The following is a 25,184-nucleotide window of genomic DNA, read 5'->3' as shown; positions in this document are numbered from 1 at the left end:
TCAGTCCTGTACTGAAGGGCAGAAAGCCAGAGAAAGGGCAGCGTTGAGAAGCAATGCTAAAGAGAGCATAGGTTAGCCTGTTTCAGGAGCTAGGAAAACATAGATGAGCCCAATGTTCTGAAAGGGCAGCAGGAAATATACAGGTCTTTCCTATTAGAAAAAGAGAAATGACACCCTTTTAGTGAATTAATGCAATGCCCAGCATGTATATGCACAAGGACACAGAAACCAATGTAAGGAAAGAGAGTAGTAACCAATATTAAGCGAGAAAGTTGTGTATATGGAACGGAACATAAATTAGCGTTAGCTAGTTACTTCTAAACTAATATCTAGAGGTGTGAACCAAACAAAAGAAGACTAAAAATACATAAAGAGTCAGCATGGAACAAAGGTAGCCAGATTGGTATTGAAAATATGCTCCTGGGGGTTCAGTAGTTCCTTAGTGAAGAAAGATCCACGACTAAACAAAAATTGCACTCCTATTATTCTAATTACAATCAGTTATATGAGTTTATATCAAATGCTATGCTTTTTAAAATCCAGTATAAGATTTCCTTAACTCATCTAAATTAAGAATCTTATTTCCAAAGTCCTAATATTTAAGGACTGTAAAAACAGAAACGCTTGAATTTAGGTGAGCCTAACTGACCAAGGTCATGATTTTGGTGCTCAAACAAGATCTACATTGATTGCGTTTTTCTTAATGGGTGTATATATTTATTTATTCCAAGATATTTTGTGGCACTTACCATGATCAAGGTACGATTCTAGACTCTAGGGATGAACCAGTGAGCAAGGTAGGTAAATTGTGCCCTTATCGGAGACCCAAATAGAAACATTCCTCTATATGGCTATACCAAGTCAGGTTGCATTTGATTCATCTTGCAACCTTCTGCAGTCTTCTTGAGTTGCAACTATCTTAGAAACCTACCCCCACGTGTTAAACCAGATTTCCAATACAGACTTCAAGCCAGGGTGCAGTGATTTTCTTCTAATATTATTGTTTGAGAAGAAAGCCACATTGGAGGCGTAAATAGAGACTTTCTACCCTCCATGAACAAGGAGTTACTCAACACCCAAGAAATAATTAGGCTGATTAGTTCCTGCTGCTCTGGCTGGATAATTTGTGTGTGTGTGTGTGTGTGTGTGTGTGTGTGTGTGTGTGTGTGTGTGACCTTAGAGTGAAAACTAGGAAGTCAGAAGAAGAGGAGGAATGCTTATTAGACATTCCCAAGCCAATCTCCTAAATGTCCTTGTTTTGTTTTGTTTTTATTGTTTTAAAATCAAATCAGCAAAGGCAAACATGCAAGCAAGAAATGTCAAAAAGAAAAAATTGGGGCTGATAAAAAATACCAGATCTTTATAATAAAATACTTTTCCACTTATTAACCTATCCACAATTTCCTTAAATGAAATATACCACGGTTGCATGATAGTCCAGATTCTGCTCTAAATTGTGGACAAATGACCTTTCAAGGAATGAATGACACATAAGTCATTTAATGACACAATAAGTGACACATAATTTGGGCAACATTCGCCTTAACACACAATTGGGATGGGAATTGTCTTCATGTGTCTTGTTTTCCCTGGCAACTGGATTTCTTTGTTTGTTATAAGCCTCAAACTTAGGGCAACATAAAAGCTAACTGCATGTTTGCAATTTTCGTTTGTATAATATATGTAGGTTGAGTGTGGCTCTGGAATGATATAACGGCAAATTTCTAGAAACAAAAGTGCTAGATACCAAAATATATATATTTTAGAGTTGTTACAGAGCCATAAGAAGTAATTCCTTACAGACACTGTATAAAAAACAGATTTCGTGACACACATATAGTCTAAAACCAAATAGGCAAATGAAGAGTGGAACACTTTTTCCTGGTATCATCTCAATGAAAAGTTGATCATCAACACCTGGAGTTGCTCCACTCCTGGTACAACTTATCAGACGTCAACAATTATATTAAAGTATCCTTAGGCTGAAATCCATCTCCTTCCCTAATAAACAGATTATTTTCTCTCTCTGTTACCAAACTAGGGTCAGTAAGTTCAGGATTGGCTTTTGCCTCCACATTCCCATACCACATCCCTGACAGCAAGAAAGGATGCTGTGATTCATTAGCGATGTGCAAGCTATAACTCTTTGAAAGCATTCTCCACATAGCCCTCCAGGCAGCCATGACCAATCCACTGGATTGCATCTCCGTATAGATGCAATCCCTTTGCCATCAAACAAACAACAAACCAAACTGAGAGGATGAGTTTTAATGAATGAGGTTAGCAAATGCTTCTGCTGGGAATATCCAGATAATTATAAAGTTCAATTAATTATTTGCTGAACATTTAGAAAATCCATAGCACTTTGCTAGGAAAGGCAAGAAATTTTTTGGAAAAGTGTATGTCATAGTGTAAGAAGTCAAGCATACCACAACCTGGATGAGGAGGCAAGATTAACATATAACCATAAAAAATGTGTTCTCCGTTACATAGGTACAGAGAAATGCTATAGAAATTCAAAACAGATTGAGATCAGCGAGGTCTGGAGTTATGAGTAAAATTTTCACGGATGAAACTTGAAATGGATTTTAAGCTGAATAAGTTTTAACTAGAAAAGGGGGAATTAGAAGAGCATTCCGAGCTACAAGGGGAAAAAATCTAATAAAAAACAAGGATGTAGGACTAGGTATGGAATAGTCATCAGAAAACAAAAAGACTAGAATCATTAGGAAGGAAGAAACATGGCAGGAAATCAAACAGTAAGTGGGAAATAAGATAAAATGGGTCTACAAATGCAAGACCAGAAACACAGACAGGCATACTTAAGAGTTGCCTCTAAGTGGACCCCTGAGAATGCTTTCCATTTCAAATCAACTCAAGTTTTTATAGGTAAACCCTGGTACGTGAATTGGATTCCTGATTCTCCCACTTATAAGCTCAAACATTAACCTCTCTGCCTCAATTTCTTTATCTGTAAAACAGGGATAGTATTATCACCACAAGGTGGAGGAGGAATAAATGAGTTAATATTTGTAAATTTCAAAGAACAGCGCTGGACAGATTTTAGGCACTATATGGATGGGTTAAATGCTTGGAAGTCTACGGTCTACAGAAGCAAGAAGAGATCCTGAGATGTACACAGCAGAGCCTTGCCTGTGCTCCATCATCTTTTCTCTGATTTTTTTCCTACTCCTCTTAAAAGTAGTGTCAAGGAAGTGTCCTCTGGCTGAGAGTACGTGACGCCTGGGTGTGAAGACATAAATCAGGCTCCCATAAGCAATTTGGAGTGCTGAGAAACAGAACACACCCGTGGTTTCACAGGACACTTTGTTTTATGTTCCTGGAGATGAAGGGGGAGGCTTAAGCAAACAAACAACCAAAATGACCTTGGATTTCATTGAATGTGGAAATGAATTCTCACATATGTTCTCTCAATTTCACACTCTCTGTGAGATACCACCATGCCAATCACAGAGGCTCAAGAGGTCAAAAACTCCTTCTGTTTATATGGAATCGTACAGTATGTTTGCATAAATTGGCTCCCAGGATAATCCCTGAATCCCGGAGTGGTGAGTGAGAGGAATTCTCTCGTCCTATTTTACAAAAAAAAAACCCCAAAAATTCAAGTCACAGGCAAGGCGTCAGGCCTGCCATCTCCTACTCCAAAGCTCTTATACTTAGCCATTCTATTCCTTAAACCTAGTTCTTCCCAATGTCTTAAATGTTAAGTGCTCTGCTTTCTCTTACTCCCAAAGAAATTATCTTGGGGACAGCACTCCCCATCTTGGAGATGTCTTCCTATTTTGTCATCCACCTAAATGAAGCAGCTTAACCTTGCAGTAAGTATTTCCGTTTTGGCAACTTCCAATTGGAAACTGTTTCAGAACTGTTCATCAGACATCTGAATCAAATAGATATGCCAGTCATATTGAGTGGGAGAACTCTGTGACTAGTTGTCATAAAACTAGTCTGGGTAGGATGGGGACCCACTTCTGGAAGCTGAAGACAGGGGTAGCGTAGTGGCAGAGCATGGGCTTTGGCTTCAGAGAGATGTGAGATCGAATTCAGTCTCCAGCTCTAACACTTAGCTCTGTACTAGCTGTGTGACCTTGGTCAAATTACTTTACCTCTCTGACCCTTAGTTTTCAAACAACACCTACATTACGGGACAATAGGGAGAAATAAATGAGACAAATACATACATATATATAATATATTATATAATATGTATATATATTTACAGAAAGATGGTGTGTGCTAAATAAATAGCAACATCTATTTTTTATTACTCTAAAGCTTACTGTTTGCACAAGCAAAATGAAAGATGGTAGACTGCCATCTGCAGAAGGTACTAAGACTATTTCAACCTCCCCTCTTAGGGCTCAGTCGCTGGATACCTGGGGTCAGAGTGACATTGTGGTCATAATTCAAGTTCCCTCTGTCCTTCACTGCACTGGAAAGTACCATGGGACCAGAACTGGTGGGTCTGATGCCCCTCTGCCACTTGCTGTGAGATCTCGGGGGAACTCCCTACACTCCTCCAAACTTTAAACAGAAAACAAATGAAAAAGGCAGAGAGTGGGGAGTGGGGGGAGAGGTGTAGAAGTGATTGACAGTGCATATAGAGCGTGCCCTGCCTACTTCACAGGGTGCTAGAGAGGATGAAATGTGATAATGTATGTGAAACTGGCATACTAACTTCAAGGAGGCAAGTAAATGCCAGGAATTATTACAGGTAGTTTGGAATCTGTCTTCTACTAGCTCTTTGTTGCATGCACTTTTTACAAGGATGTGTTTTCTCTTTAAAATGAGTAGCAAACTTTTGATCTAATAAACTTCACAAAAACCTTTGCTAGTGACTCCTTTCCTAGCACATGCTTGATTTTTCTCCCCATCAGCACTCACCTACCATTTGTGGAGGTGGCCAAGTGACCTGCCTAAGGGACTGTTCCCTTTGCTCAACTATCAAACTGACCTCAAGGAAACTTCCACTACTCCCTGTTTTGCTGACCATTAAAGGAACACCGCAAATAACATCAAGGTGATCCCATCTCCATATTCACTTCAAGCTGTAAAAGTCTGGGGCAAAGTACCCAGAAATGAATGAAGAACTCCATGTCTATCTAGAACCTTGACAACATGCTTAGTCATGGAGGATCTGATGCAGGGAAAATGGGCTCACCCTGCCCAGACCTGGTGAGATCTATTAGACTCAGAAAGGCAGTTTAGAATTTTACCAAAGAGAAATTGCTCTTTCTGGTGATGAAATCAGTTTGAGAATACCAAGTTTAACTGATATTTGAGTACCTAATATGCACAAAGCACTGTGAATACTACCAAGACACCATCCCTACTTTTAAGAAGGCTGCAGCCAAATACAGTATATAAAACACTTACATCATAGTGTTTTGCTGGAATGTAGGATCCTGAGAGAAAAATCATAGGGCATAAGTTTAGAGTCATACTGTAGAAGGCTCAGGATACAGACAGCTACTGTTTTTTCAGTACGTATTACCTAGTATCTAGTATCTCATTTAATATTCCCAAAAGTCCTAAGAAATAGTTATCCTCACCTTCATCTCATAGATTAAAACTGCATTTCAGAGGTATGAAATAGCTTTCCCAAAATCACCCAGCTACAAATAGCTCAGATCGGAACCCAAGTCTTTCTAATGTTAATGGAATTTCCACACTTCACTCCCTCCCCAAATGCCTGCATAAGACACTTTTTTTAAAGCCTATGCAATTAGGAGTCACTGAAGATTATTGAGCAGGGAAGTAAAAGAATAGATTTGGGTTTTGAAAGATCAATTTGCATTAATTAGTAAAATGGATTAGAAACAGGGGAGAGATAATAAGGGAGGTGGCTCAAAAGCTATTTTAATTGTCTGGCCAAAGGAAATGAAGGTCTGATCTACCTTAGTGGCAACAAGATGGGAAAAAGGGGACAGAAACAAGAGACACTGAAAAGTTTAGTTTACTAGATGTGGTAAATGTCTAGCTGTGGAGGAAACCAAACTAAAATGAGATGGGTCACTGCTGGCTGAAGTGAGCGCCTCTATGACAGGTGCCTTGGAAGGGTGCACTGCCTTGTGCTTGACCTCCAATGAGATGGGCTCCTTTTTAACTGCAACGTTCCATGATTTTAAGTAGGGTCTCAATAAGGCCTATTGTGCTGGAAAACTGTTGAAATGGACACCAGAGTCACTCACAGTTGGCCTGAATTCATGGTCCACCTCTCCAAAAAGTTATTCAAGAATAGAACTTGGTCCCATATGTCCATTGACCTCAACTAAAGATGTGTAGTAAATGGTTTTCTTGTCACAAAAGGGTCTACCTGGTCAGGTGACCAGGAGTTCTGGTCCATTATGAGCTGAAGTTCAACCCCTAAGCTCACAAGAAAACTTTAAAACATTTTCAAATATTTAACTTACATTTTTTTTCAAACAGAATAAAGGGGGAGGAGAAATAAGAAGAAGAGCTGAATTCCAAAAGATGCTGTTTTCCAAGACAATGTGCAATTGGAAAGCTTTATAGACAGTCATTTTAGGTCATACTTATGTCTTTTTTAAATTAATGAAACTTGGTAGCTCCAAGAATTTCTCTGGTCACCTAGGATTTATCCCACAAGTTGTTAGCAAGTGGCAATATATAAAAGACAAGATCTAATACTCAAAATGCTTGTAATAGCAAAGTCCTTCCTGCCAATTTTAATAGCATGAAAATGACTGCACACGTCTAGTAAATCTGCTGCCTTTCAACAGCTGGAATCAGACCAGATTCACCTTCTGTCTGCTGTATGAAGCCAGAACTCCGAAGGCAAGGGAAAAAAAATTAGCGCTGGTATTAACTCTGACCTCCTGATCTTCTATTACCCCCGTTAGACTCAACTGATGAGGCCCAACTTTTCTATCTGTCTAAAAAGTGACAGCTGGACAGCAGAACACAAGGGTATCCAGAGCCTTGTAAAGTCACTGAGATGAAATTGCAGAGGAATAAATGAGGTAGATGACTCCTTTCTTATGTACCTGAAAAAGAAATCAGACTTCATCAAAAGTAATATGTACAGAACGGAGACAAATGTAGGAAGGGCCTTCCAGTGTGCTAGGATGGAAACCAAAATTATCTAGAATGGAATAGAATTGTGGTGAACACCAAAGAGAAAAGACTGGAATGATAGTGAGCACCAAAGTAAGAGCCAAGGTAAAGAAGAGAGAACCATTCCTCAAGGAAGAGACTGGTCACACCAGAGAAGCTCCTTCATTACTCACCCTTGCTAAGTCCACATTGAGGAAATGAAGGACAAACAGAGATCTCACTGGAAATACAGTGAACGACACACAGAGGCATCCGGCTGCTCATCCAGATGAAGCTAGTAATTAACTTGAGCAAGTCATTTAAATTATCTAGTCCTTAGTTCCTCAGCTATAAAGACGGTCCCCCTTCCAACGCTATGGCTTTTTATGCTGAAGATTTAACATCTATGAATTTCTAATCTAACCTCTAGGAGCTGCAGAATTGGAAGCGCTTTTGAAATCATTGAGTCCACTTCCTATTAAGTTCTGGAAAGGACTTAATAAGGATCATAAAGGGAGCATGAAATTTTGAGATTGTATGATTTTCTTTACTTAATCCTATGCCTAGTACATTTTGATAAGTGCAAATCAATCTAATGAGAAAATTTATCAACATGGATACATAAATTACCTTTAAAATTCCTTTGAACATACCTTAATACCTGAAAAAAAATTATACATGCCTCTAGCTTAGGAAAAATTGATGTGGAAAATCCAAACTTATAAAACCAATAAGTTAAAGGACAACTCCTTTATAAAGCAATTTATCTTAGCAATCTTTCATGTGGAAATTTTCCTTTCCTGGAGCATTTAAAACATTTAAAAACTGAATTTTGTAAGGCAAAAACAAATTCCAATAGAAAATTTTTGTATAATTCTAAATGTCCCCAGTAAAATATATCCAGAAAACTAAAGTTTAAAATGTTTTGTATCAGGGTCAAGGTCTGAAATTACAAAAACATGTCTGCATTGTGTTATAAATATTTTACTAGAGATCTAATCTCACTGAGAGTAAAGGTCAAACTCCGTAGGATGACCTGAAGCCCTAGGAGATCTCTCCCTCTCCCTCAACCCCACTGGCTACCATGTATCTGCATCTCCTACCCGCCTCTCCCCTCTATCTGGCCCCTGCTGTTTCTCTCTGCCCACACTGAAATCCTCACTGTTCCAGGCAGGGTCCCGCTGCAGAGCCTTTGCACTTGCTGTTCCCTCTGATTAGAATGTTCTTCCTGCCAGATATCCAAATAAATTGTTCTTTTCCTCTCAGTGGAGTCTTCCCTGGAGGACATATTTAAAATTGCAAAATGCTTTTACAGTTTTATTTTCTTCCTTTAGAACACATCACTATCTAACAAACACACTAGAAATTTTACTTATGTGTGTTGGTTGTAAGCTCTAAGAGGCCAAGTGTTTTATCTGTTTTGCTGCGTTTTGACACCTTGAGCAGTAGTGGCATAGATAAGGTAGGTACCCAATAAATATTTGCTGAATTAATGAACTGTCAAAAAATATGGCATCGTGGCCTTTGTTTATTTCTTATTTACAAAAAATACAGATATGGCTAAAATGACAACTCATTCATTTTACAAACTGTCAACAATGAGATATAGGGCGTGAGTGCACTCACTGAAAGGACAGTTGTGAATCACATGATTGGAAATGTATATCTGTAGAGTTCCTAATTTGTTATGAATTATATGTATTTAGTCTTAATTCAAAAGGGTTCAAAACAGATTTTATCCATTTTATCCAGACAAATGATATAGTTATAGCCTAGTTGTAACTATGGATAAACTTTCACTAGTCAGTATGAATATTAGCATTTGATAAGTTGACTTATTCTCAAGATTTCTGGGGTTGTTTCAAATGGCAAAACACCTCACTTTGAGCTGGAAATTTCAAGAGTCCTGAACTTCATATTTGGTTCCATAAAGTTCCCAGACAGTGTGGCTTATTAAAGCATTTGCTTTCCTTTCAACCATTTTGCTCACTGATTGATGTAAATCTAGAGGTTTGCCTCCATCTATGGCAGCTGCAAAAACTCATCGGAGTTTGTGAATCTCTCCCGAAAGTGTGGCTTCATTTGCACCCTCTAGAAGTGATTCTATTGAACTCATCCTACTTTCATAATGGAAAATAAGGGCAGTATGAAGACATCAGTTTCCTTGACCTGGTTTGAAAATGGATGCAAGTACTTCCCTGAATAAACCCATAATGCTCTTTATCCCCCTTCCCATAGTTTTAAGTTTTTTTGTGTTCAGTTGCCTTCAATGTCAATCAGAATGTGTCCAATGGAGAACAATTCTAAAGACTTTAAAATTTTGCTGTACATTGTTGATTTGGTATAGAGGGAAGGTATTTGTCAAGTTACTTCTTCATATAAAGTAAAAGTTTATATTTTACTATATCTTCCAAATATCCCACAACCTGGTGATCGTTAAGACTGTGGACATCAGGAAAATTCACCATCTTGATCTCTCCCTTCATCACATCTTGTAATTAAACTAACAAAATTTAGCACACCCTTATGAAAAGTGATGAAAAGAGAGCTAGTAAACCAACTTTCTTTTTGAGTGAAACATCTGTAACTTTCCTTTCCTCTTTCATTAGTAAGTAGAATCAGTTTTTCCATGCTTAGCCTAAACATCTCAAATTCCTTACTAGTGGGGGGTTAGACCACACTGGTTCATGTATACCAGCTGGTCTGATAAAATCTCTTTTGCTGAACTTACAAGCATGAAGCACTCTAGGGAAAGGTAAGTTGGATTGGACTTGTGGACTGAGTTTTGGAATAAGCCCTAGATTATGAGTCAGAGTCAGATGACCTGAGTTCCTGTCTTGTACTGCCAGTTACTAATTCAGAGAGTATGGACAAGTCATTTAACCTCACTGAGCCTCAATTAATTTTCTATGTAATAGAGGGGGAAAATATTGTGTTTTTTATTTCACTATGTGAGGGATATTTGAGGATTAAATAAAACAATGTCATTATAGTATTTTATAAACTGAATGACATCATATAAATGTGATAAATTATTACAATTGCTCCAACTATTGCCAGCTGAATTTTGGTCCATGTCTCATTTCTGGTTGGGTTGTGTTCTCATTATTTATCATTTGGCCATTACCATTCACAACCCAATAGCTGCACAAATTATTTAGTCGCTCTGGACATTTGTAATGGTTAATATTGCTGAAAATAAATAGCTTTGAGAATGCTTTTTGCTCTGAGATTTTCTTGTGATTTTTTTTAGTTAGACCAATCCTGGGAAAATTCATGCAAGAATATTTATAGCACCTCCCATTATTCTTTTGGCAATACCATCTCAGTCTTCTCAATGCCCTTCTTTTTTCTAGCATGTCTAATGCTTCATCTGGCTCTTCTGCCAGAAGAAAACCTTAATCCAGTAACTGTGGTACTCCTTGATGGCCCATGTAGAGAGAACCCCCAATGGTCTCCCATTCTCTAATACACAGGTATCTGGCTAGAGCTCCATTCTTGACAAATAGAATCTGAATAACTAATTAGCACTGGATTAATGGAAATAATGGATTAATATCTTTTCTGCACCAAGGTTTCAAATTTACATGTTAATATGGGTTTTTAGTGCCTTACCTAGGGTCTTTCTAGGGTTCTTTCTCTCAAGAGGCATCTCCCCCTTTCCTCTTTGCCTTCTTTATCTAGTTAATGCTTATTCTGCCTTCATCACCAAGGGGGAAGTCTTCTCTGATCTCCCTTATTAAGTTAATTCCTTCCAGTGTAATTTCTTATAGCATCATGGTTTTTTTTTCTTCATACCATTTACGATAGTTGTAATTTTACACTTATTCACAGATTTTTAATGATTTTCTTCCAACTCTATTCTAAGCACCAAGAGAGTATAGACTATCTTATATTTTACTTTTCATCTTCATGCCCCAGGGGCTAGAAAATAGCAGGCACTCAATAAATATTAAATAAATTGACAGGCTCATATATGAAAAATTCATCAGGGAGATTTTACTTTTGAATCACCTCCTGAAGGTGATCAAAGAGGGTCAGTGGGAGTTCTCATCTGCAAGCAAAACTTGACCCTCGCTCTGGCTATTTCAAGTAAGAGTAGATTTATTTGAAGGACTTTTCAGGCAATGGCAACAGGCAATCACCAACAAACGAACTGGATGCTGGGAGACCAGGCTTGGAAAGAGTAGAAAATAAGGGTACTATAGAATAGGAACAGGAAACCAGAATAGGAAACACAACTATCTCATGGGCAAAAAAAAAAAAAAAGCTGGTCTGAATGCCCTTTCTGTTGCCACCTGCACTACTGGCTCTCCTTCCACTGTAACTATCCCTATTCATGTGTTGAAATGAATCTGGTCTCCAAATACTATCATCGTCCTGTGTCAATAACTAAAGAGTATATGTGTGTCCAGCCTATCTGGGCTCATAGAAGCTTAGAGGGAACAGAGGGAGCACTTTTGTTTGGCTAAGCTCAGGTCATGTGTCAGACATGGCTAGAAGAAAGATCTTTTGTGGGAAGAGACCATAGCAGGCAGGTGTGAGGAATTACAATCCAACCCAGTTTCCACTTAAGAGAAAGCACTGCATAGGAAAATCAAGGGGATGAATGTTGGGCATCAAAAAAAAATCTCGTCATCAACTACAAGCAAGTAGTCAATATAATTCCAGCTCTGTTAATCTAAAAAGAAAAAACATCTGAAAATAGCAGAAAAATAAGAGGAGAAGATTCAGAATCCTTCCCATATGTCCAAGAAGATGTGTGAAATGCACAGATGATAAATTCCCCACAGATTCAGATAGAAGGTTTAATATGGACACTGCCAGTTTTTCTACCACAAAAGAATCACTTGCAAATTAGAACTCCACTGAAGCTATCTGTTTGGTGACTATAATCATCTATGACTAACCGTGATGGAACAATATCTTCCCCAAAGAAACCTATGACAAAAGTCAAAGGTCAAAAGTTAGAGTAAAAAACAAAACCTATTCAATTGCTAGAATGCAGTGTAACAGGATGTTATATCCACATGCTCAATACATTGCCCAAGAGAGACAGATTACTTACTGTCAGACGCTGCTCTGCAGAAACTTCCATAATTTCCTGACCCTTCCATTTGACTGCTCCCCACATCCATATTCTTTATGCTGTTTACTTTTTCTTTTCATAAATACCCCTAGTTTCTTTTTTTCTTTTATTGTTTATCTCTTTTAATCTACAATGTCCCTCCTATTCATTAATTTAGCTATTTGAAAGTTAAAACCAGTCAAAGAGCTAATACCACATATTATGGAGGAACCCTTCTTATTAACTCCTGATGATTCCTTTCTGTGGCGGGATCAAAATCATTATAACACGTGGCCTCTGTTGCTTGACTCACTAGTCCCAGAAGTTTGAACTTCTCCGAAGAATAAACCTGGCCGGGGTAACCTAGCCACATACATCTTCTTCTTAGGAGTGTGCTGCGACCCATGGACATTTCGCCCTAGCATGTGCCCTCTGCTGCTCAGGGCAGGATCCTGCCCATGCCCAGTGCTGTGAAAGACTCAGATTCAAATCACATGGGTTAATCTTATGAGGTGATGTGCTCCTCTCCATGTGCCACTCTTTTGTTTCATTTCTAATTATTCGAAACCTAAGTGGGAAGAGGGCTGCTATGTGAGGGCCCTTCAGAAACCAAAACACCAAACACTCTTCACCTAAATTTAACTCAACGGTATTCGTATCTACATTTTTGCCTCTCTCTGGAAAGTGAGTAAAATCCAGGGGAAACTGAGGAGGAGAAATTAAGCACCCAGGGCTCTCGTCTGAGGCTGGTGGGTAAGGTGCATTCCTCTGGTCTAGAAGGTATTTTGTGCAGGATAAGTTCTGATGAAATCATAAGAAGACAGTTTAAAATGAGAACATCTGGCTAGTAGAGTCCACAGAGGTGAAAGAACTGGGGCTCATCCCAAATGTGCCATCACCAATGTTATGAGGAACGTTTATCGCCTTGTATTCTCTAGCATGCGTTGCAAACAGGCACCAGGTGCGCCAGGCCTCTTCCGCTGTACAATTAGTAGCAAACCATGCATGAGTACAATTGCTTGGCCCCTGAGTGATCTGGCCAAGAGCAAGCTGGCACTTCCCCCAGCACTCAAATCACAGCTGGCTACTCTATTCACAGGACTCCATCCCAGCCTCTTCACTGTGTGTCCAGCCTGTCTGGGTTCGTAGAATCTTGGAGGGAACAGAAGGGAACATTTTAGATTGATTGTTTTCAGGGACAATTCACCACACTGATTGTCTGTCTATGAAGGAAAGTGACAATGGATCTTTTAGACTTTATTTTATTTGCAGAGGACTTTTAGACCAATAGAGTCAATTGTTCAAAATGACACTGCAAAGGAGGGTTCATTTATTCCAGATTTTTAATGGCAAAAATTAAACAGGAAAAACTTCTTATGTTGAAAGAATGAATCAAATCCTTGAACTCAGAATGGCTTCAGCCATTCATCTACATGATCTTTTAAAAAACATAAATCAGATTATGTCATTCACCTGATTGAAATCCCCAGTGGATACTCTTGTACCTAGAATAATCCAAACTCTTTACATGCCACGCTCATTCCTGCCTCAGGACCATTACTCTGGAGCTTCCCTTTGCTTTAGACACGTCCTTCCCCCTCCCCCAACACCCTGGACCTGACTGGCTCATTTCTAGTATTTGGTTCTCAACCCAAGTGGGACCTCATGAAAGAGATCTTTTCTGACTATTTTATTTTAAGGGTCACATTCCAACTCTAGTCATTCTCCAGCTTGTTTTGTTTTTGTTTTCATTTATTGCTTGCCTCTCCCACTAGAGTATAAACTGTATGTGGGCAGGGAATTTGATTGTCATATTCACCATGGTAGCCCCACCTCCTGGAATAGTGCCTGCTGCAAAGTTAGGCACTCAGATGATTTGCTGAAACATAGCAACTCAAACACTTTCAGTAACAATTTGAAATATATATATATAATATAAATACATAAAATTTTATATTTAAAATTTAAGTGTATAAATTATATATATAATAACTACTACAATATGTGGTGAGGGAATCTTTCTACATATGGTAATTGTATCAATTAATACCATTTCTTGGGTAGCCTAGTATGCTTAAGATTAATCTTCAGTTACTCTCCACAAGTCTCGACATAGTGGTACAGAGCCACTATCCCAAAAGAAGGAATTCTGCACAGACAAAAATTATGCATGTCCACTACATAGCCCTTTGAACAGAATATCCCCAGTGTGCTTGTTACATCATTCAGTCACTCCCCACTTTTAGCAATTGGGTGAGAAATAAAGGAGCATAAACAGAAGGTGAAATGCTGATAAAATTTGTGGTTTTTCATCTAAGCTTCTGTAAATAGTAAGCAGTGGATTCAATCAATGTAGAACCTGAATTTGGGGGTTTATCTGAATCAATACTAATTTATCAATTTACAATCTTTTCATTGTTTTCAGCATTCTATGTCACATCATCTTAAAGTGATGCCATGACACACATAGATAAATGGCTACACAATAAACAATGTTTTGGTTTCTTTTTACCATGTCATTGAATCTTTTAGTAATCTACTTTTTGAAAAGTTAGGAAAACAATTCTTATGATGTGGATTCTTGATGTTTGTCTGAACTTTCCATTTTTCAATTCAATGTTTGTTCAAATTCAATCTTAAGCTGTTACACATCAGAATTGAGACAAGACCCATATTAAACTTCAAATCTCTTTTAGCTGGATTATATCAGTGTGTGTGTGTGCATGCATCACATACAGATGTAGATCATTCTCATGGATCCTTAAAACATCTCCAGGAGACCATGAAACTATTCTTACTGTTGAGGCTTCCAAGTTTTGTTAAGGCTTTTTTAGTTACAAGTGACAGAAACCCAAGAAAAACTAGATTACATCCATACCTAAGGAAGTGTATTGCTGCATAAAGCCAGGAAGTAAATCCAGGTACTTCAAAGAACCAGGGAAAGTGCTCTAGGGACAAGGACCTCAGGTGCTAGAACTGGAACCTGTGATCACAATATTGTGAGGTCTGTCTTACTTTCCATCCATCTCATCTCTGCCTGACCCTGAATCTCTTTGTATTTGGTTGAACTATTTCCTACTATAGAGACTCCTTCTCCATGTGTCCATGAATGTAGCACTCATCAGTTTAAACTTAGCACAGGAAAAGAGATCTTTTCCTTTTCCCAATGTCCTTATATCAATTCCAGGGAAAGATTCCAGTTGCTCCTGCTTTAATTAAATGCTGACTGTTGTGACCAAGGTTGACAGAGTCCATGAGCAAGAAGGGAGATCTCATTGGGCAGGAAAAAAAAAAAAGTTATTACAGTACATTTCGAAGGTTAAGAATCAAGTTTCTTTTCTTTTATCACTTACTGAGGGCCTCTTTAGTATTAGACATTGGACTATGCATTATCAACACAGATAAAATGCACAATTCCTAGCATATAACTTTACACACATGCTTAATGTTATTTTTTTCACTGAGCTAGGAGCTCAAGATACAAAATTAATTAGTTACTTTTTTCCCTCAATGGACTCACAATATAGTTTGGGAGCAAGGCCATAGACATTAAAAGAGTCATATATGATAGCTTATAAGTACCAAAGGAGACATGCAGCTGATTAAGGCCATAGAATTTTTCAAAGGAGTCAACGCTATTGGGGCTAAAATAATCTGGTATATATTTATGGAAGAGATAGGACCTGAGTTGCTGGCAGATCTCAAAGGACAGCCAGAACCTAGATATGCAGAGTCACCATCTCTTCTGGAGCTAACCTTTCCATACAGTTTAAATGTGCAGCTATGGCTGAGATCCACGAAGAAGCCAGAACTCTAACGTTATTGTCCAGCATTTCCCTCTAGAAATTCAGAATGGGCATTGAGTCATCAATCCAACCATTCACCTCTCTGGCTTCAGGGTTCTGACTTGTAGGATATGTACATAAAGAAATTGCCAAATAAGGATCTGAGTATCAGCTTCGTAATGTGCCAAGATAGGGCTCTTTCATAACTGCTAGATTGAAACAAGATAAGAGGTTTTTTTTGTTTTTTAACCGTCACCTGTGTATTAGTTTCTTAACGACTGTTATAACAAATTACTATACACTCGAGGGCTTAAAACAACATACATTTATTCTCTCATAGTTCTGGAGACCAGAAGTCAAAAATCAAGGTGTTGAGAGGGCCACACTTCCTGAGAAGTTTCTAGGTGAGAGTTTATCCCTGCCTCTTTCATCTTCTGGTGGCTTCATAGCTTGTGGAAGCATAACTCCAATCTCTATCTCTGTCTTTACATGCCTTCTCTCCTGTGTTCCTGTGTCTCATCTCAAATCTTCCTCTGCCTGCGTCTTATAAGGAGTCTATCATTGGATTTAAGGCCCACTCTAAATCTAGGATAATTCCATTTCAAGATCCTTAACTTAATATCTGCAAAGAGCCTTTTTCCAAAATAAGGTCATATTTACACATTCTGGAGGATAGAACTTGGACATATATTTGGGGGGTGGGGCGGGCCCTATTTAATTCACTACACCTGTACTGAAGATAGTTGCCCCATTTGACTTATCTTCCCAGTCACATGCAAGAAGCCAGAAATTGGCGGTCCCCATTTCCACTCAAGTGGGTTTAATGCCTGGGCATCAGAAGAAAAGGAGAGAATTGGAGACCTGGGCACCTTCTGGGTCTGAGCACATTTCAGTCTAAGAGATCAAGACAGAGAAGCACTTCTGTTCATGAGTAGTGCCCTCCCTAGAGGAAGGTGGCCCACTGGAAGTAGAGTTTTCACCATTCATATTCATGACTCCTCATCCTTAGAGACTAGTCAGAAAGATACAGGAGTGAGCCTGGGTATTCATTCCAAACCATTCCCCACCTCCTGGGAAGGAAAGAAGCAGTCCTCTCCTTACAGAAATTCATAAAAGGAGAATATGGGATCCTGTACTAACATCTCCTTTTCTAGCCTTTAAAAAAAGATGCATTAGCATGCATAGCTAACAGTACAAGTCAGTCTAGAATATTCAAAAAAATTGGCTCCTAACTGATACATAGGTATATTCATTCATTCATTTAGTCATTTATTCAGCAATGTAGGCTAAGCAACACCTAGGTTATGTAAATACTGAGGTGAATGAGGCATTCATGGTCCCTGCCCACATAGGATGTATAGTGTGGTTAGTGGGACAACATGCTATGTTATAACTGCATCTTCCATTGTCTAAGTGTTGTGATACAAGAGCATAGACCAGGGGGTATGTAACATAGTTTTGAAGGGATTGGGCGAAGTAGTGGCATTAAGACTTGGAATCAAAGAGAAAATGTCTGGGTAAAGGGAAACAAGGCTGGGCAGATAACAGGTGAGAAAGAACCTGGAATTGCAGCAGCTGGTGAGATAAACGGAAGTTAGAACAAAAGGGCCTTGTAAACATGCTAAGGTGTTTGGACTTGTTCTACAAGCTTTGAGGAGTCACTGAAGAGCTAGTGACATAATTAGATTTGCATGTTGAAATGCTCACTCTGACTATAGCATGAAGAACTGATGAGAGTAGCATATACCAGAGGCACAGGGGCCAATTAAGAACCTCTTGTGATAAACTATGGGTGTTTATTGGCATGTTAGATACCACAATAAATCAAAATCCCCTGTGGCTCTCCTATTCAGTTATCCCCATCTCTAATTCCCCAGTCTGGGGTTCACAATGGCCAGTCCAGTGTAGAAGGAAGTTAAGAAATCTGCTTGAACTTCACTGAGATGCATCTTTCAGCTTCAAATTGGAAGCCAAAATAAGAAATTATTGGCCTTTGTAAGTAAAAATTGGCTTCAAGCATAGCTGGTTCTGGGGACTCAGTGTCATCAGGACTATGTCTCTCTCCTTCTTTCTCCTTCCATTTCTTAATTCTGCTCTCTTTCATGTTGGCCTCACCCTTAGTCAGGTCTCCTCCAAAGCGGTGGTCCTCTACGTTAACTCTAGGGGTGCATCTTCCTAGTCCTGTGATCAGTAGGAAGAGTACATTGTTTCTTGAAACAGTTGTGACAAGAGTCTTCTGATTGGTACAAATCATATCAAATGTCCAACTCTGAACCAACTAATATGGCAAGAAAATAGATTATACTCATTAGGTTGGATCTGGTTAAGGTGCTCATCTCTGAAGTGGGGCATAGATCCATCTTATATAACATATACTAAGAGTGAGGGACAGGTAATTTTCAAAAGTAAATTCTAAGTGCTGTTATCAGAAGTAAAGGATGTGGATTCTGGACTAGCAAAACCAAAAGATGTCTACCACACATCCTTACTCTTCCAACCCACTAAACACAGACTTACATAACCAGTATGCATTTTTTCCACTAATAATTTCAGGTTGTGGACAAGAATCCTGGACCTTGGGAAAGAAAGGTTAGAATAGCTTGGGTTCTTTTCTGAGCAAACCTGGCCTCTCAGCCCAAGCAGGCTGTGGCATTATCTGTTGTGTGGAAGCCAGGTGGACTGCATTTTAAGCAAGAGAAGACTACCAGCTGGTTATTCCGTGCCCTATTCCAGTTTCAGTCTTAAAGAAAAGGATTAGCACCTTGACTAAAGTCATCTTGTACTCAGGAAGTGAGACCAAGAGAACAATTGATAATATAAACCCCAGGGCTTTGTCTTTCTCGTTGGAACTCTCACATTTCACATAGAGCAAGATTTCATTCAAATCACATTCTCAGAAAGTGCAATCCAGTCACTGAAAGTATCTGTGGGGGATACAAAAATCTTGGCCAAATCAATTTCCAAGAGTCTAGGAGTAAGGATTCTGGCCAAAGATGTCAGGAGGCTCTTTTGGCTGCAGAAAGTAGCAGTGAATACAGCAGAATTCTTGGTGGCTCACATTACTGAATAGCATTATATCAGATTCCAATGTGTCTTCTCTCTGGCTACTCCTCTTTGGCCAAAGAATCATGAAGTTACAATGGAAATAATGACTTTCCTTTAGGATATCCTATAATTGGAATTTTGGACAATGGACCAGAACTTGGCATCACAGTTTTTGTTTGTTTGTTTGCAATGGGTATCTATCTTTTCTGCCTGATTAAAGTCTATTTCCCTTTATTGTAATAAAACCCCCATCTGAGTGATTCTGGTGACATTCCAGGGGTGAATATGTAGCCCTGGCTTGGGAAAACACTTTGGCCACAGTGATTGGTTCATTGATGAACATGTGACCTAACTAAGGTCAATGAGAGTCAGACCAGGGAAGAAACTCTGCTTGGGTACCCTTTGTCAACACGCAATTTTACCCATTTGTATACAGACCCAGCACCATTCTGGAACTCCGAAGACAATGGTTTTATTTCATTTATCTACTGCTGCCTAACAAAACATCTCTCAAAACTTATTGGCTTGCAAAGGCAATTATTTTATTTGCTCATGATTCTGTGAGTCAGGAATTCTGGCAGGCACAGTGGGGATGGCTTATCTCTGCTTCCCAATACCTGGCACTGTCAGTTGAAGGGTTCAAATGGTGAGGGATTGTTGAACAGGGGCCATGTGTTTGGAACCTTGGTTCTAGCTATTGCTCAGGTTCCTCAGTTCAACTTCAGGTGGCCTCTATATGTGACTACCTTGGGCTTCCTCACAGTATGGTAGGCTCAAGGCAGTAAAATTTCTCTTGTGACAACTGGGTTCCAAAACAGAGTACTCCAATAGAAGAAGATATTGAACAGCCAACACGGGTACAAGCACTTATTAATCCTTGACCTGGATTTTTTTTTGGCTAGAGAAAATCACATGGTCAAGCCCAGAGTCAATGTGGAAGGGGTTAAAGTAAGAGCATGAATATTGAGAAATGAGATTCAATTGTGAGCAAGGGGCACTAATACACCAAGTCTACTACAGGCTTGGACGTTGTATTTCTCACAAAGATAATGAACCTCTCTCAAGTTGCTTCTTAGAGACTATAGTTATATGGTAATTACTCAATCAGGAAAGAAAAAAACATAGCAGCCACCAAAATATTGCTGCAGCTAAAAGACTGCCTTGTACAAGGAAATCTTTTCCTTGGGCACTCTAAGAAATAACTAGAGGATATCATGAGGGGTACTAATTTCCTACCTGAGCTTGGTGTCCTGTAATTTGGGTGTAAATGGAAATGTAACTTCCTTTTCTAGTTAAAATCTGGTGAGGTCTGAATTTATGACTTACAGAGAATAACAACAACAGCAATGATAAATATGTGGTATTTTAAAGCCCAGACTATTTCCTTAGCTTTCACCCAATTTCTCCACATAACATTTGAGTCACATACAACCAGCAGTTCCTATAATATTTTAGAGCAAACTAACCAAATAGAGTATATGCTCCTTCATGAGGAAGAATACAATTTAACCTGTGATTTAAAAATCATAATAAAAACTTCTATCACAGAGTCAGCTATACTACAACTTATCAATGTACATATCTTCTATCTTTTTCTCATTAGTCTAATGTTGGTTCTATTAGTCAGGGTACTCCAGAGAAACAGAATCAATAGAATATATACAGATACATAAAAAGGGATTTATTATAAGAGATTGGCTTGTGCAATTACAGAGTCTGAGAAGCCCCACGATCTGCCATCTGCAAGCTGGAAGCCCAGGAAAGCTGGTGATGCAGTTTCAGTCCAGGCCCAAAGGCCTGAGAACCTGGGGGGTCAATGGTGTAAAGTCCTGGTCTGAGTCTGAAGGCCCAGGAACTAGCAGCAGTGATGTTTAAGGCAGAAGAAGATGGATGTCCCAGTTCAGGCAGAGAACAAATTTGTCCTTCCTCTGTCTTTTTGTTCTACTTAACACCCTAAATGGATCAGATAATGTCCACCAGCATTGGTGAGGGTGATCTGCTTACTCAGTCTATCAAATCAAATACTAATCTTCTCCAGAAACATATCCAGATACAGACACACTCAAACACACCCCAAAACACTCACAGACATACCCAGAAATAATGTTGTACAAGCCATCTGGGCTCCCCTTACCCCAATCAAATTGACTCATAAAGTTAACCATCTCATTGGCCAGTGCTACAAAATCTACTTTTCTAAGAGGAACTACTTCTACATGGATTTGATTTAGAAGTTTATCATCTGTCCTTTGCCCTTAACTTCTCTCACCAACAAAAGGAAACTCAAATTTGATCTCCCGTACCAGTCACTTGGTGACAATGGCAGATATCTTTGAGAAGAAACCGAAACATTAATTAACAGCTCAAATGGGAGGGTAAGCTGAACCTCCTTTGATGATATTACTACGTGTTTCAAAGACACCCCTCAAGGAAAAGTAGCCTGCTTGATATAGAGAACTTCCCATTGGGGGAAATATCAAGAAGAAAGTGTGCGCATCTCCCCATGGGAGAAGAGAAGACTGACTTCTCTTATAGAAAATAGAGTCCTTCTTATTCTAGTTTTGCTTTTTTATTCTTCGCATCTGACAAACTCTCTTTTACAGCTCAGCCAGGCTGAATGTCAACCACCTGATTTGTTCCAATTCAGTTGGACCACAGTGAAGGAGTACAAGACGGCTCTAATAAAAGTGAATACCACACCTGAAATTAACATAAAATTGTAAATCAACTATACTTCAATAAAAAATTTTTTTAAAGTGAATATCAAAATTTCTCATTAATATCTACCCTCTTTAGCATTAAAGAAGTCTTTGACTTTAGTTAGTCAACCATCAAATTTCTATTGCATGTCTAGTATACTAGGTACTCTTCTAGGTGCTAGGATTACAAGTGTGAAGAAGACAAAGTCCTTGCTTAAGGACTTGCATTTATGCATGCAGGAGGAGCAAGGAGTGAGGGGAAAGACAGTAAACACACGAACAAATAATAAGATTTCATATATTGATTAGTGCTATGAAGAAAATAAAATGGTGATATGATAGCAAGTGACTAAGGGAAGGAAGATGAAATGGGATAAATGATAACAAGTGCTTGGATAAAGGAAGATGAGACTGCTTTAGCTAAGATAGTGGGACTCATCATTCTGAGATCAGAGGGTTGGTAAATAGCTAGTGTGAGGTCACAAATGCCCAGTCTAGGACTATCACCTAAGCCTTCTGATTCCACGGACTTTTAATGACTGCGTAATTTATTGTTGTTATGACTTTGTAAAATTAACATTTGTCCAACGGAACACAAGGTGGCCAGATGGTGAGCCACGGTTCAATAACTGACCACAAGAAAGATTGAAATAGACAAGTTTATCACTCACAGGTCCTGGAAGAATTACACGGCATGCCTTGAAGAGCCATGCAGGGAGGTCAAGGCAGAGTACAGAGAGGGAGGCAGGACCTGGGGCACATGCCTTTAATAGGATCCATGGTTGGAGTGTTTTGGGGTTCCCAGGCTAGGACCAGATTGGTCAATTCAAACCAAAAGAGCAGGTTTTGGTCAGCCCTACGGGGGTCTTATCTAAGGAGCACATAGGCATACACATGCTGGGAGGCAGCAGAGATTATTGCTCACAAGAGCTACTGGGGAAGTCCTATCAGGAACTCATATTTGCTTGTGACCCCATGGTTGCTATCCAGGGCATGCACTTGCATGGGGGGGCTACTGTCAGTTGAAGGTCCCTGCAGGCTGCTTGGCCAAATAAAATGGAAACTGAGGCAGCAATACCATGGAATAGCTTAGCTAAACTCTCAACACTTGTCCAAACAGTGATGCTTCTGAGAGTGAAAAAGGGATCTATTAATAATTACTTCAGGACAACAGGCATAAATGTGTCTGTCTTGGGTGAGCCAAGACATGCAGTCATACTATATCTAGTGAAGCACAATACTCTGTTATGATTCTTTATAAAATCATAATAATGACAACAGTGATAAGACCTTAAATATGGTATTTATCTCTGGAGGTATTTAGGTCCTTTCACATATATTATTTAGCTGATTTTCCCAAGGAAAAGAGAACACCTCACAAATAAGAGACCTGTTCCAAATAAAAAGGCAAAATAACTCGCAAAGATTTCAAGAAATACCCTTACATTTTACAAAACCAATATGAAAGCTTGAGAGGCCCTATTTAAATGAAATACAAAGGAGTTCAAAGGGAATACATAGGAACATAAAATCAGCAAATATTTCCTATGCACATAATAAACACCAGGCCCAGTACTAGCTTCTGGGAAACAAAGATAAATAGAAGCCCATTTCCCCACAGAAACCCTATTCAGCCAGCTAAAGAATATTGCCTGCAGCTTAAGATTACTTCATATGTGTCAAAAACAAAGACCATGAATGGTTTCTGCCTTCTGCTTCCTCTGTGTTTGTATAATCCCTAAATAGGAAGACTTTGGCTACCATTGGGTATAGAGTGTTGACTGATCACTTGTGCTACTGTTTCCACTGTGTCTATATGTTTCTGCAAAAGGAATATTATGATTCCCATGACCTCCATCTTCACAGCAATGTTTTGAAGACAAAAGAGATACAGAGATGAACACTGTTATGAGAAAACTGTCTGAGGGCAAACCTTGAAGATGACAACTTCTCTGGGTACCTCCAGCCTCTGGTTTTATTTTTTTCTTCCCTGCCATGGAGAAGAATCTGTACCTATTTCAACATTCCCTGTTCACTATGAAACTCAAGGCTTGGAGTCAAATTTGATGAATATCCAATTTAATCAATTGGCTTCTTGTCCCTGGGTATTTGTGGCTCAAACCTTATTACTAATTGCTAAAGAAAGGCTTTGTCCTTGGTTGGAGGAATTTCAGAAATCTTGTAGAGACAATGGAGTAGAAGTTCTGAGAGGCAAGGTGCCTCTTCTGATGAAGTGTAAAGCCTAGCAGAAGGGAATATTGAGTCCAAGATACTCCAGGAAAAAAGGAGCATTCTAATATCCTAAAGGCCCTGAGAGATGGCCACGCCTTTTAGGAGATGGACATGGGAGTTCTTGTAGAGGGAAGGTAAAGGAAAATCAAGTTTGACATTGTGAATAGTCCCACTTTCTCCTCTTTGTCACCACTGTTAATGTAGCAACTGTTCCAAAATTTTTCAAAGTCACTCAGCAAGCTGGTTTTGCTAATAAATTAGGATCTATAAAAAGCTGGTATTTAGTTTCCAAGAAAGCAATAGGAACCCAAACTTAGGAGGCATTTTCCCCCATTCATTCCTTACTGACAGGAGATAATGAACTGAGACCTCCAAGGCAGCTGGGAACAGCCTGCCACAACCTTGTAAACCCAGAGGCTTCTAGTTCAAAATGATCTGTGTCACTAGCCTGGCCTGACCTCCTACACATTATGTAACAAAGTTTCCCCACATGTAAGTTGGGGAAACAGTAGAAATTCAACCAGAGGGTGGTTATAAAGATTTTTGTTAAGCCAAGTGCAACAGTGAACGTGCGCTGAGAAAAGTCAATATGCATTTGTCAATTGGCTTGAAATGAAAGAGAGTCACAGTAGGAAGACTGTGGTGAGTTGTAACCTGCCCAGTCTTCCACTTCTGTGAAGTAACAGCCAGAATGGTGGGAGAGGATGGTCGAATAAGCATCCTGATGATTGCACCTCTTCCTTGCAAATCATGCAAATGAGACTTCCCAGGTGGATGTAGATGAGAGGAACTCCATTGCCAAAAGAAGGGGGCCAATTTGGGGGTTAGGAAAAGAGCTCAAAACACAGCCAACGCAGTTGCTTCCGTGTCCCCATGACAGCTACCTTTATTCATTCACTCTTTCATGCAGTCGTTCATTAAAATAGTGAATATTCATTGAGTTTTCACTCTGAGCTAGGCATTGTTTTGGGCATGTGAACTCAAGACCCTGTTCCTGCCCACAAGTTTATGATGCAGTAAGGGAAGACATAATTCAGTGATTAAAGTGTCTTGACAAGGAAGATGAGAGGATGCTGTGGGAACCCAGTAGAGGAACATCTAGCCAAAACATCTGGAGGGAGGATCAGGTAAGCCTTCCAGAGAAGGTGATGTCCAAACTGAAACTGAAAGACATGAGTTATTCTAGCAAAAGTGTCAGGCATAAGGGAGCAGTGGTGCTGGGAGAAGCTTTCAGGAAGGGGAACCATATTCCCAGAGGCTCAGAGACCTTTGTAGATT

At 39.2% G+C, this 25,184-nt stretch overlaps 1 protein-coding gene across 7 annotated transcripts in view; it reads right to left on the bottom strand.

The window, feature by feature from the left end:
• Window positions 1-9,315: 9,315 nt before the first annotated feature.
• The window catches only part of DIO2 (iodothyronine deiodinase 2), a 141,612-nt gene continuing 125,743 nt past the window's right edge, over window positions 9,316-25,184 (bottom strand). For all 7 annotated transcript variants that reach the window (XM_082451405.1, XM_082451406.1, XM_082451408.1 and 4 more), the window contains one exon: window positions 9,316-25,184. This exon is cut by the window's right edge and continues 47,607 nt beyond it. The gene's annotated coding sequence lies outside the window, so the exon portion shown is untranslated.

This window comes from Balaenoptera physalus, assembly GCF_965194825.1.
Source record: "Balaenoptera physalus genome assembly, chromosome: 2".
NCBI classification, from domain to species: Eukaryota; Metazoa; Chordata; class Mammalia; order Artiodactyla; family Balaenopteridae; genus Balaenoptera; species Balaenoptera physalus.
This window is presented reverse-complemented; position numbering and strand designations above follow the sequence as displayed.